General features: G+C 45.8%; 2 non-coding genes across 2 annotated transcripts; both read right to left on the reverse strand.

Annotated features, from left to right (window-relative positions):
- Positions 1-11,954: 11,954 nt before the first annotated feature.
- On the reverse strand, positions 11,955-12,028 carry trnan-guu (transfer RNA asparagine (anticodon GUU)). Its single transcript has one exon. It is a non-coding gene; the product is annotated as a tRNA-Asn (tRNA).
- A 1,883-nt stretch (positions 12,029-13,911) lies between these two features.
- trnaa-cgc (transfer RNA alanine (anticodon CGC)) lies at positions 13,912-13,983 on the reverse strand. Its single transcript has one exon. It is a non-coding gene; the product is annotated as a tRNA-Ala (tRNA).
- Positions 13,984-14,631: the final 648 nt, after the last annotated feature.

Here is a 14,631-nt window from a genome sequence, read left to right on the forward strand (position 1 = left end):
GCAGGACATAACTGTCATTGATATGGCCCTCACCATATCCACAGTAACTGCACTATCTCATATTGCCGCTTTCCTCCTGTCTCCCATGTACACAAAGGACAGTATCTTGCGGCCAGTGAATGCACCATCCAACTCGCCTTTGGTCTCTGGAAGGAAACCGATGCAGTCACCGACTATTCGCCAGTCAGCACTGGTCCACAAACAATTCTGCTAACTTTTGCCTGTACCTGATTCAATGAATTTCTTAAAATTAAAAATGAGATGAAGAAACCCTGGTGGTTCCCCTGTGGCAGGGAAAGGTAAAGTCATGCAGTGCATTAGTGATTGGGAACTGGATAGTTAGTGGTACAAACAGGAGATACTGTGCACACAAAAGAGACTCCAGAATGCTGTGTTCCCTCCCGGGTGCTCGGGTCCAGATGTATCAGGGCGGCTGCGGGATATTCTCAAGGGGAAGGGTGAACGGCCAGAGCTCGTGGTGCATAATGGCACCAATGTCATTGCCAAAAAAGGGGATGAGGTTCTACAGACTGAGCATATAGAGACAGGAAATAGGGTGAAGAGAAGGACCTCCAAGGTAGTAATTTCCGGCTTACTCCCCGTGCCATGGGCGAGTGTAGCTAGGAATGGAATTACAGCATAATTGAATGAGTGACTGAGGAGATGGTGCAGGGGGCAGGGTTTCACGCTCGGATCATTGGAACCTTTTACTGGGCAAGGACTGATCTGTCGAACAGGGAGGGGTCACACCTGAACTGGAGGGGAACTAATATGCTGGCCAAGAGTTTTGCTAATGCTACTCAGAGGGTTTAAACTAGTTTTACAGGGGGCTGCGAATGGGAACAGCAGTCAGTAAGTGAAGGATTGGACCCGAAGGTAGATATCAGTGAAAATATGGCCAGGCAAACTCAAATTAACAAGTATTATTAGACATATATTTTCAATGGTGTGTACTGAATGTCAGGAATATTATGGATAAAGGTGATTAATATAGAACGTGAATCAGTACATAGAACTACAATGTTGTGGCCATTACAGGGGCTTTGTTGAAAGATGGGCAGGGATGCGAGATTAATCTACCAGGCTTTTGAAGTTTTTGAAAAGATAGAGAAGGAGGTAAAAGAGGTGTGAGTTGGACTACCATCCAGGGACAATATCACAGCTGCACTCGGGGCATATCTAGTGGAGGGTTCAGACGCTGAATCCATTTGGGTAGAACTCAAGAACAAGAAGGGAGCAATCAAACTAATGGGAATGTACTACTACCTAGTGTTGGGTAATGAGTCTATTCAGGTGGCTGCCCCCTCAGTGGGTGAGCAGTTAGCTGACAGAGACCTCAGCTCCCTCAGTTTTAAGATAGTTATAGATAAAGATGGGATTTTTTTTTTGAATTGGAGAAGGGCAAATTACGAGGGTATTATGCAATGACTCAGAAGGGTTAATTGGAAATAACATTTCTTCTGGAAAATCCACATCAGACATGGGGAGAGTGTTTAAAGATCAATTGCACAGTGTACAGGAAAGGTATATTCCTTTTAGAGGGAAGGACAGGGGTGGAAAGAAAAGGGAAACTTGGATGACCACAGAAATGATAAATTTAGTCAAGAAGGAAAAGGAAAATATGTCAAGTTTTGGAAGTCAGGATCAAATGGAGTAGATGAAGGTTATACAGAATCCAGAAAAGAACTAAAAAAGGAAATATATGAAAGCCAAAAGGGGCCATGAGAAGTCAATGGCAAGTAGAAATAAGGTAAATCACAAGGTACTCTGTACATGCATAAGATAAGAAGATAACTTGGGAGAGCGGAGGACACCTCAATGATAAAAAGAGAATCATTTGCTTGAATGTGCAGAATATGAGTGAAATACATCATAAGTACTTTGCTTCAGTATTTACCAAAGGGGAACGATTTGGACTCGGCGACAATGCTGCATGCATAAATATGTCAGGGAGTTTGGCGGGCAAGAAGGTAGATCCCTGTCTCAGAGCCCAATGTTAACCTGTCTTTAAAGAAAGTGAACTCTCACAAGGTGGAAGGTCCCAATGGCGTATCTTCTAAGACTCTGAAAACCTGTGCTAACCAACTGGTCGGAGTATTCAAAGGCATTTTCAGCATCTCACTGCTACGGGCAGATGTTTCCACTTGTTTCAAAGAGGCAGCAATTATACGAGTGCCTAAGAAGAATAATGTGAGCGGCCATAATGACTATGGTCTGGTAGCACTAACATCTACAGTGATGAAATGCTTTGAGAGGTTGATCATGACATGACAGAACTCCTGGCTCAGCAAGATCCTGGACCCATTGCAATTTGCCTGTCACCGCAGTAGTTCAACAACAGATGCAATTTCAATGACTCGTCACATGGCTTTAGACCACCTGGACAACACAAACACCGATGACAAGACTATTGCTCAGCATTTAATGCCAGCATTCCCCTAATCCTGATTGAGAAGTTGCAGAACCTAGGCCTCCGTCCCTCCCTCTGCAATTGAATACTCAGCTTCCTAACCATTAGGCCACAATCTGTGCAGATTGGTGATAACGTCTTCTCTTTTTTGACAATCAACACTGGCGAACCTCAGGGGTGTGTGCTTAGCCCACTGCTCTACTCTCTCTATATCCTTGACTGTGCGGATAGCAATAGCTCAAATACCATCTATAAATCTTTTAATGATATAACCATTGTTGGTAGAATCAAAGGTGGTGATGAGAGGTCCTACAGGCATGAGATATGCCAACTAGTGGAGTGATGTCGCAGCAACAACCTGGCACTGAATGCCAGTAAGACGAAAGAGCTGATTCTGGATTTCCAGAAGGGTATGATGAACGAACACATACCAATCCTCATAGAGGGATCAGAAGTGGAGTGACTGAGCAGTTTCAAGTTCACGGGTGTCAAGATCTCGGAGGATCTAACCTGGTCAAAACATATGGATGCATTTATAAAGAAGACCAGACAGCAACTATACATAATTTGGAATTTAAAAAGATTTGGTACGTCAACAAATACACTCAAAAACGTCTATAGATGTACCGTGGAGAGTATTCTGACAGGTTGCACCACTGTCTGGTAAGGAGGGTGGGGTGGGGGAGGTGCTACTGCACAGGACAGAAAGAAGTTGCAGAGGGTTGTAAATTAAGTTGGCTCCATCTTGGGTACTTGCCTACAATGTACCCAGGAGATCTTCAAGGAGCGCTGTTTCAGAAAGGCAGCATTCAATATTAACGACCTCCAGCACTCAAGGTATGCCATTTTCTAGTTAATTCCACCAGGTAGTAGGTATAGAAGCCTGATGGCGCACATTCAGCGTTTCAGGAACAGCTTCCCGTCTGCCATCCGATTCCGAAATGGACTTTGAACCCTTGGGCACTACCTCACTTTTTTAATATATATTATTTCCGTGTTTTTGCATGATGTTAAACTAATCAATTTTCCTGTACTGTAATTCATTTACTTATTTGTTTAATATTATTATTTTATTTTGTTCTTTTCTTGTTCTATGTCATGTATTGCATTGAACTGCTGCTGCTAAGTTAACAAACTTGATTCTTATTCTGATAATAAGGGTATTGACACAATAAGGGGATTGGGAAAATCAGGTTGGTGTTCAATCACAGTAGAGGGAATTTGTTGAACGTCTACGAGATGGCTTTTTAGAGCAGCTTGTGCTTGAGCCTGCTCGGCGACAAACTATCTTTAGACTGCGTGTTAATTAATAGCCCTGATATCATAAGGGAGCTTAAAGTGAAGGAACCCTACAGTTATCATAATATGATTGAATTCATACTGCAGTTTGAGAGGGTGAAGCATTACTCACATATCAGTATCCCAATGGAATAAAGAGATTTACAGAGACATGAGAGAGGACCTTGCCCCGGTGGATTGGAGGTTGATAATGGCAGGAATTACAGCAGAGCAGAGCAGATCTCACATTGACAGGAGTACCTATAAAGTAGGATACAAAAGTTTTTTTTTTGGTTATATAGAGAGTAAAAAGGAGGTGAGAGTTGATATTGAACCAATGTCAAATGATGCTGGTGAGATAGTAATGGGGGACAAAAAATAGAAGATGAACTTAATGAGGACTTCACATCTGTCTTCACTGTAGAAGATACTAACTATGTTCCAGACGCCTGTGAGTGTCAGGGAGCAGGAGTAAATGCCATTGTTAATAAAATAACAAAAAACTCTCAGCAAATTCAGATGTTTTAAGGTGGATAAGTCATCAGGACCTGAGGGTCTGCACCTCAGATTCCTGAGAGAGGTTGCTGAAGAGATAATGGTCATGATCTTTCAAGCTTCCCATTTCCTGCCCTGGGCTGTAGTACTTGCCCTATAGACAGCAAATTTCAATTCAGCCAATGTAAAGTCATCATCAATGGCATCTCTAACACCTCTTGTTTCTCAAAAATCTTCCTACTGTCCATCAAAATACACTGTCATCTCTTAATGCACTCATCCCCTATACTGTTGAGTCTGTGTATCTTTGTAAACGCATTTCACGGACATTCTGCATTTTATTTGTCTGTTGCAGCCAAATTAATACTGGAATCTGGTTTTACCTCCGACACCATTCACTTCCTTCAGCATTCTCAACACTGTCAGGACAGTTTCCCTCTCAAATGTTCCGTAAAATCTCTTCCAAGCTGCCCTGATAGCATTCCTAATAACTCTCATTGCCATTGCTCGTTTCCTCTGAAAAGCCTCAGCAAAGCTTCTTGCATTAACCTACATTTCAACACACGAAATGCCCCTCTCCTGTCTCTGATGGCCTCTGAACCTTTCTGTGTCCAACAAGGAACACATTTCTTACCAGCTCTCCGGGACACCAAGGAATGGCTCAACGGGCAGGTCCACACACTTCAGAAATTACACTCTGATAGATTTCTTCCATAGTACTGCCGAGAGACAATTGATCAAATGATTTCTCACACTTAATGGAATTTTCCCCAGTTTCCCCTCATAAAACACCATTTAGTAACACAACTCAAATTCTGACAGCGTACTTTGACGCTTAGATTACAGAGGATTGGAAAATGATCACTCCCCATACCATTAACCCTTACATTCCAGCTACTGTCCAGCAAGTGGAGCACAGATAAGAGTCAAGTCCAAACAAGAACCCCACCTTTGGCAATATCCACTCTTACCTCTCTTCCATCATTTAAATAGGGTAAATCAGACTCTTCCAGAAACTCATCTGCTGCCGTCCTGTTAGTTTCTGTAGTCTTACTGACACAAAGACCACGATGTGCATTGAAGTCACCGCACACACAAAAAAACAATAAGTTCACAGCATTCTCCCCAACCATTTGACAGATAACTTCCAATCCGGATTATAAAAAGTTCATAATTTTTATCCCACCGCATGGATACAATAATTTAATAATCATGCATTCATTTTTCTTTGGAAAAGGCAGAATTATTTCAAGTAAACCCTTTTTCACAAAGATGCCACTCCCTCCTCCACGGCTATGTGTCTATCATATCTCACATCATCATAACCCGGAGTCTTGAACAATACATGTGATTGCAGCAAATTTCTTGTACACAAATAACACCCAAGGGAACACCAAAACAGAGTCTTTAAATTCCTATCATTTGACTAACAGTCTTGTTGCATTCCAATGAAGAACTGTGAGTTGATTGGAAATTATCCACGTATAGCACCCTGTGTACAATTACCTTCCCCCACCAGCTCATTCCCTCTACTATCATCCCCCAATCACTCTTCACCACCAACCCCTTCCCGATCACCCTCCACCATCAGTCCATTCCCTCTACAATCATCCTCCAATCACCCTCCACCACTAGACAATTCCCTAATCACTCTCCACCACCAGCCCATTCCCAATCACCCTCCACCAACAGTCCATTCTCTCTATAACCATCCTCCAATCACCCTCCACCACTAGACAATTCCCCAATCACTCTCCACCACCAGCCCATTCCCAATCACCCTCCACCAACAGTCCATTCTCTCTATAATCATCCTCTAATCACCCTCCACCACTAGACAATTCCCCAATCACTCTCCACCACCAACCCATTGCTTCTACTATAATTACCCAATCACTATCTACCACCAGCCTATTCCCAATCACCCTCCACCAATAGACCATTCCTCAACCACTGTCCAATCCCTCTACTTTCATTTCTCAGTCATTCTCAACTAGCAGCCCACTCCCTCTACTACCAATTCTTAAATCTTCTCTCCAAAGTACTTCATGCACCTGTTCTGCAGGAGTCTCCACGAATCCCAAACACTTTCATGCTGTATCCATCACTGTTCTGAATCTATCGGATTTCTTTCCCACCCGCACTCTTCCATTAGCCACAGCACACAATACCACAAGAAAATCTATTTTTACGAATCAACACTTCACGACATGCCTCATCTCCCACATTGCCCCCTTTCACATCTCTCCGTGGTCTTCCCCCATCTGAATGCTCGTAAGTGCCTGTTTTAATCCAACATCCACCATATGCAGAGAAATGAATTCTGGTGGATTCAGCAGGAGAAATGTTATTCGTTAGTTTCACCTTTTGAACATCTTGAGCCTTTTGTAAAGCTGGACAACCTAAATGAGCAGCTCTCTGAGCATGCGCACAGATACAGCATCTTGCATCAGCACCAACGTCACAATCCCCATATTCATGTTCACCTCCGTATCTTGCACATCGCTATTTCCCCTGCAAGAAGAACGAACATGTCCCACCCTTGGCATTTAAATCAACACAACGGTGGAGGGTCAACCGGTTTGACAGAATAACGAATGCAGCCTAAATTCATCAGAAAAGCACAACAGAACGGGCAAACACTTTCCCTCCTCTCAAAGTCTGTAATCTCTTAGCCAAAGCTATCTTACCCCCTCTCAGGTTGTCCTGCTATACTCCACACACAAAACACACGCAGGTACAAATGAAATAACATCCTGAATCTTCGTTTCTCCTACCAATGTACTGTCAATTTTACTTCCGTCCAGAGTCTTCATTTTCACCAATTTCTCCTGTTCCTACACATGTAGCCTACAGCCGCTCATTGCTCAGACATACTACTGACGTTATCAATATCAATAACGAGAATACACATAGATTAAGATGTTAGCTGGCCTGTGCTGGCACCAGTGGGATCAGCAGTTGGTCTACCACCTGTCTTCAGTAGAAAGAGAGATAAGGAAAACAATGGAGCAGCATTTGGAGATGTTAATGAAGGGACGGGAGAGTTTAACGGAAGGAGAGCTGTCAAGATCGGCTCCCCCTTTGAACCCTGAACTGTTTGAAGTGACGGACAGGCGATACCCCAGCAGGGGGATAAAAACGGACAGGTTCGCTAAGGCAGGACACACACGACACCCCGAGGTAACGAGACCCTGGAAGTGGTGCATCTCCCACAAGTCGGTGGGAAGTTTTGGAAGGTCGGTCGCGGGACCAAGCCATAGACGCACAGGGTGGAAAGGCACGATCAGCGGGAACTTTTTGTGTGTCCTCCCTTGCCTGGGTGCCAGGTTCACCGCAGAGAAACGATCGTATCTGGAAACGGAGGGGTCACGGTCGGTGACCTCAGAAGACATCACAAAGGGCTGGCCCGAAAGCTGACTGCGAAGAATATCGAGGTCTGTGTGGAAGCTGTTTGAATATTCATTCGTTTTTGCTCTCTCTCTCCTCCCGCCCCCCCCCCCGCATCTGTCCATCTCCCACGGCAGTGATTACTGTGAACTGAACTGAATTCAATTGAACTGAACTTTGCGTCACTTTGAAACTGGTCATTTACCCCTAGACGACGATAGAGCTTGATTGATCCTGTTATCCTAATTCTGTGTACATGTGTGATTACCATTGCTGAACTGTTGGCGTTTATTATCCTTTTGATTAGAGTACTGTGTTCCTTGTTTCTTTCATAAAACTTTCTTAGTTCTAGTAATCCAGACTCCAACTGAGTGATCCATTTCTGCTGGTTTGGCAACCCAGTTATGGGGTACGTAATAATAGCATTAGTTAATCTAACTGGATGGAGATGTTTATCACAATAAGATTTGAAACTAATCATTACCATGAAATCGACAGTATCTTCTACCCGAGTCCTTCTTCCCTTACCGGACGTCCCTCCCCATCTGTCCCGACTCATTTTCCACTTATTTCTTGACAAATCGATTCCATACTATCACTTAACTCCCCATATGCCGCATCTGACTTTCCCAACATTGGCACCCCTCAGTCACATTTTAGATGTTGCAAACCGCCAGCCAGCTCCCGCCACTGTCGCCCCAACACTCTACAGGTGTCTCCCCTGCCCTCCCCCACAATTACGCGTCCAAACTACAACCGAGACCGGTCGCCTTCTTGGACCCAGTTCCGATGGCCGGGCCTAGGTTTCCCCTGGATTTCTCCGCTCCACCACCTCAATGTACCGCTTCGGGCCAGGGGCCTTCCCATTCCCAGCTGCTTTAAAGCCGCTGCTGCAACTGGGTGAGGGAATGGGACAGCACATGTCTTCAGCTGTACTCTGTCAATCAGGCCTAAGGGCGGAGCCTCGCAGCGCATGCGAGCGACTGTCGCCAAAGTGCGAAGCGCCTCCGGACCGTCCCGCAATTCGCTTTATGAGGGTCTGAGAAGAGGTTTTGGGGACTGCAGGTGGGACGGGCTCGCTTTAAACCTGGAATTAAACATATCTGAACTTCGATCGTTCTCTGCAAATTGTTGCAGGTGTCCCTTTGCCTGTCTTCTCCACACAGTCACACAGACGCACTGAGGGAGACGACAGGATTGCTGGGACCGTGTGGGAGTTGATATCTTACAGCAACAGCCCCGGTTTAATGTATTCGGAGTGACGGGGTGTGACTCCGAATGGCGCCCAGATACAGACTCGCTGAGGGAATGTTTGGGGAAATATTTTGAAACTAACCGTCGTCTCTTTTTCCTCGGAAACTCTCACGTTCTGAGCTCATTGCAGACTTGTTCCCTAGTCTCAAAGACCGATTTCAGCACCTTTTTTTTTTGGCTATTTTACACTTGAAGCAGGAAATGGTCTCCCCAACGGGGAACTGAACCCCGGTCTCCCACGTGATGGGCGCGGATACTAACCACTGAACTACCGAAGAATATACAAGGATATGGAATCTGTCACACAGATTTCAGAGTACAGGAGAACTCACAGAGTCACCCTGACGTTTATTTGTTGAGTGTGGATCTGCCGCTTTTTACCCGTCCCCTCTCACTGTGTGACTGGAGGGTCTCAGGATTCTTTCGCGATTCAGTCACTTACTGTGTTCAAGGTCTGGCCGAAGGAAGGGATCCTATCAGCGTGTGGTTTGAAAGGACAATTATAATTAGGATTTGTTTTCCCATTTGCTGATGCGCGAGGCAGGACCCCATCAGTAGCCCTTCACTCGTTCAGGAGTCTGCTTTAACCCAATCTGATTCCCGGAGTAGACTCAACGGGAACTCCGAATTGCTGGAGGATGGCGACATTAATGACCGGAATAGGACCTGCAGCAGAGTGAGGAATGATCCGGCAGGAAGCTGCTCCTTGACAGGTCGAGTCACATGGAAACATGGGAGACGCTTCACTACTCGAATCTCATACAACATCATGGAGCGATGGTGGTATAGACGATGTTTCTACACAGGCATATGAATATGTATGTGTGGAGCGATATGGAGAGAGGGACAAAGAGAACATCGCAGATGATCGAAAGCCAAGCAACACACACAAAATGCTGGAGGAACTCAGCAGGTCAGGCAGTATTTATGAACAGGAGTACAGTCAGCGTTTCTGGCTGAGTACCATCATCAGGACTGAAGAAAAAAAAGATGAGGAATCAGAGTTAGAAGGTGAGGGGAGGGGAGGAAGAAAAACCAGGTGATAGGTGAAACCAGCGGGTGGAGGGGGGCAGGGGGTTAAGTAAAGATCTGGAACGTTGACTAGTGAAGGAGGAGGTATTACCAGAAGTTCAAGAAATCGATGTTCCTGCCATCAGGTTGGTGGCAACCCAGACGAATATAATGTGTTGCTTCTCCATCCTGAGTGCGGGCTCATCATGACAGTACAGGAGGCCATGGGCTGCCATGTGAGAAATAGAATGAGAAGTTGAATTAAAATGGGTGGCCACTGGGAGCCTTATGCCTTATGCCCCGAGGCCAGATTCGACGTAGTGGTAGTAGAAGACACCGGGAGATCTCGCTTTTTCTGGTGGACGTAATGCAAGTGCTCGGCGAAGCGGTCTCCCAATCTGTGACAGGTCCAACAGATATACAGCAGGCCACACCGAGAGAACTGGATACAGTGGATGACCCCGAAAGACTCACATCTCAAGTGTCTACTTACCTACAAGAACTGCTTGAGATCCAGAATGGTCGTGAGGGAGGATGTGTAGGGGCAGGTGTAGCACTTGTTTCACTTGCCAGGATAAGTGCCAGGCGAGAGATCAGCGGGGAGGGACGAACGCACACGGGATTCACGTAGGGAGCGACCCCTGCAGAAAGCAGAAAGTAGAGGGGGTTGGGAAGATGTGTTTGGTGGTGGGATCCCGCCGGAGATGACGGAAGTTGAAGAAAATTGTGCGCTGGAGGCGGAGGCTGGGCGAGGTAGGTGAGGAGAAGACGAACCCTCTCCCTGGTGGAGGACGCGAGGATGGAGTGGGGAGGGGGAAGACGTGAGCAAAATGGAAGAGATTCTATTGACGGCAGCTTTGATGGTGCAGGAAGGGAAGCTCCTTTCTTTGAAAAAAGGTAATATCTCCTTTGTTCTTTAACGAAACGCCTCACCCTGAGAGAAGATGTGGCGGAGACGGAGGAATTGAGAGAAGGGGATGGCATTTTTACAAGCAATGGGGTGTGAAGAGGTATAGTCCAGGTAGCTGTAGGAGTCTCTGTTTTCAAAATAGATATCGGTAGACACGGTGTCTTCAGAGATAAAGACAGAGAGATCGAGAAAAGGGAGGGAGATGTCCGATATGGGCAGATAGACTTCTCGGCTGTGTAGAAGTTGGAGGGAAAGCTAATGAAGTGGATGAGCTCCGCATGGTAGGCACGCTGTCTTCAGAGATAGGCTGGAAGATAGACTGTTCCACATAGCCGACAAACAGACAGGCATAGCTGGGACTCATGTTAGTGTCTATGTCTGCACCTTTTGTTTGAAGGAAAGGGAGGAATCGAAGGACAAAGTAGAGACAAGTTCCGCCAGACGGAGGTGCATGGTGGTATAGGAGATCTGGTTGGGACTGGTATCTAGATGGAAGCGGAGAGATTTGTGGCCTTCCTTGTCGGGGGTGGACGTCTATAGGGACTGGACATCCAGAGTGAAAATAATATGACCGGGGCCCTATGTGCCATGCAAAACGATTAGACTTCAACTGAAAGATCGAGGGCTCAAAATTAAATTAAATCAAAACCACGGCATTAGACCCGGCAATTCCGTTAGTTCCAAGGGTGTAGCTCGAGGAAACATACACTTCATGGTCAAAGAGAAGTGGATCTTACGTACTCCTAACAAAAAGATATAATGCACCCCGGGTATTCTCTCTTCTCATTCCTCTATCCGGCTGAATGTGTCGGACAGCACGTACTACAGCTCAAGGATACCTTCAGCTCCTCTGTTATGTCTATTGAATGGTGCCCGAGTAGAACAAGATGGACACTTGTCCTCGCAATCTACGCCGTTGTGATGCTGCACCTAATTATTTACCCGCACGGTGCTTTCTCTCTCTCTCTGTTACACTTTATCCTGCATTCTGGTTTTGTTTTACATTGTTCTCTCTCAATACACTGTGTAATGATTTGATCGCTATTAACAGTGTGAAAGAGAAGCTTTTCGCTGTATCTCGGTACATGACAAAAAGATTAAATCCCACTGAACGTGATGGGGCAGTACAGGAAACGCCGGTCTCCGGACAGCGCAGCGTTTCCCGGTGGGCAATACAACGCGCAGCAAAAGCTGCTGGATCACCAGCGTCCCTGGGTGGGCTCGAACCACCAACCTTTCGGTTAACAGCCGAACGCGCTCACCGATTGCGCCACAGAGACAAGCCGGGGAAATCTGCCATTCCAACGTTAGAAGATGGTGACTGGCAATTGATAGTGTGACCCGGCTTTTCACAATCTGCATGAATGGTTTGCATCAGAGGTTAGCAGACAACGTGAAACAGAAAACGTACGAACCACAAACTTGTCAGAATTAGAAGGGGAAATAACAATAGATTCCCAGTGCATCGCCAAAAACTTCGGCCACGAGTACACAGTCCTCAAAGAACGACATTTTACATGGGACGTAATCACTGTGTCCCGGGACGGATGAGGACAGCACCGATCCCGGGGTCGGAGAAACAGGACTGTTCCTGAACTAAAAGCCGAAACAGCCAGAGATACTCCGCAGATTAGGAAGCGACTGTGGAGGGAGATACAGAGTTCACGTTTCAGGTCGATGACCTTTCACAGCTCCGAGCTCGCAGTCAGACGGAAGGAGTCTCACGGAGTTTCTGCAGGGTGGCCTGAGCTGGGTGAAGGCACCGATTCCACTCGCCCTCTCCTTTCTGACTCTTTGAACTGTAAACCTTAAATCGAGCGCAAGAACAGCCTTTGTTTAACTTTTAAAATGTGGCAGAGGCGGATGAAGTAAATATTTCTGGAAACATTGTTCTCTGTCACCGCGTGTTACGCTGAATAACTCTGAGATGCAGAGTCGCTGAGGGGAGATTTATCGAAGCTGAACACAAAGTTCCGCCCTCTCGGCAGACTCTCCCTTCCCGGGTTCACTGCAGATCGACTGTTTCACATCCGCAAACAACCGATCACTTCAACCCCAAACTCGGATTTAACCTCTTTAACCCTTTTCAATTCGAGTTACAATTACATTTAATATGGAAAGAGCAAAACCATTTCTCTGACGGGGAAATTGACCCCGTCTTCCCCGTGCAGATGGGGATACTAACCACTAAACTAACGAAAATTCAGTGCGAAAGAGCGATCTGACATTGAGATTTCCGAGGAGAGGATACTTCATTGAGTCACCCAATGTCTGTTCGTTGACTGTAGCACTGGCGCATTTCACAGACGCGCTTTTTACTGGGCGATGGGAGAGTCGTCGGAATCGTTTCCGATTCAGCGGATCATTGCATAAAGTTTCCATCCCGGCATGATTGTGTTTTGGGAAAGGGAACATTCGTCAACAGGATTTAACTGATACAAGAAAATATTTTTCCAAATTTCCACTTTGCCCACACTGGAAAGTCTGGCTCTATTTCTACTCCCTAAATACAGGTAGGCACTGATGTCCGCAGCATCAGTACTGAGGACTAAAAAGATATGGACAAGGGAGGTGCAGCGGCTCTTGTAGGAGAGCTTTAAATCTGTAGACAGGACTGTGTTCAGGGATTCATCTTCGAGTCCCAGTGGGTTACGCCACAGCTGTCACTGACTTCATTAAAACCTGTGTGGATGAGTGTGCGCCTAAGAAATCATATTGTACACACCAGAACCAAAAGCCTCAGATAAACCAGAAATGCCCATCTCCGATCGTTGCACACATGTAATTTAAAATCTTTCTTCATTTTTCCTTCTATTATTCAACTGAAAGCGGTGGATTCCCAAGTATCTGGACATAATATGACAGGTCGCGGTGTTAAAACGCACTGATAAGTGATGAATACAGCAGAAGATGGTTTCGATCTATCGACCTGGAGGTTATGGGTTCCGCGGATCCGCTGAGACACTGTCCTTCACAGAGTAACTGGAATTGCTGTGCAATGAATGTTGCGCAATGTTATTTGAGTTTCCCCACGGATACAGCAAGGGCCCGTTCTTAACTCTCCCACATGTTACAGGCTTATCCCGTACTTCAATGAGGGAAATGAAGGCTGAGCGTAGAGTAAGTTCTTCATCTGTTTTCCGCCCATTTATAAAACATTCTGTGGAGATGCCGGGGATTGAACCCGGGACTTCATACATGCGAAGCATGCGCTCTCCCACTGAGCCACATCCCCGATGTCGAATTTATGATGAAATCTTCAATCTGATCCCATAGATCATAAGGTACAGGAGCAGAATTAGGTTATGTGGCTCATCGAGTCTGCATCACCATCTGATCATGGGGGTTGATCTATGTTTCCCCTCTTCAGTCCCAGTTCCTCGCCTTCTCTCATAGGCTTTGTTGCCTTGTCCAGCCAAGAGAATATCTCGCTCTGCTTTCAATACCCCCAACGACCTCGCATCCGCCGATGCTTGCGTCTGCATCTGCTTGAAATAGACGCCTCTCTCTCTTGAGACTGCGACCTCTTATCCTTAACTTCACCACAGTAGGGAATATCTTTTCCCACATCTACTCTGTCCAGGCCTTTCAACATTCGAAAGGTTTCAATAAGATCCCACCTAATCTTTCTAAATACCATTGAGTACAGACCCAGAGCTATCAAATGTTCCTCATATGATAACCCTTTCATTTCCGTGGTCATTCTTGTGAACCTGCTCTCCATCATCTCCAATGCCAGCACATCTTTTCTGAGGTGAGCAGCCCAAGACTTTTCAAAATACTTTTCCTTAAAGAAACCATACTTACTTTGTCTAATCTTGTCCTGTGTCACCAAGTACTCCATAACCTCACCCTTAATAGTAAATCTGAGTAGCAAATCGCA

This window comes from Mobula birostris, chromosome 28 (genome assembly GCF_030028105.1).
Source record: "Mobula birostris isolate sMobBir1 chromosome 28, sMobBir1.hap1, whole genome shotgun sequence".
In the NCBI taxonomy this organism is placed as follows: domain Eukaryota; kingdom Metazoa; phylum Chordata; class Chondrichthyes; order Myliobatiformes; family Myliobatidae; genus Mobula; species Mobula birostris.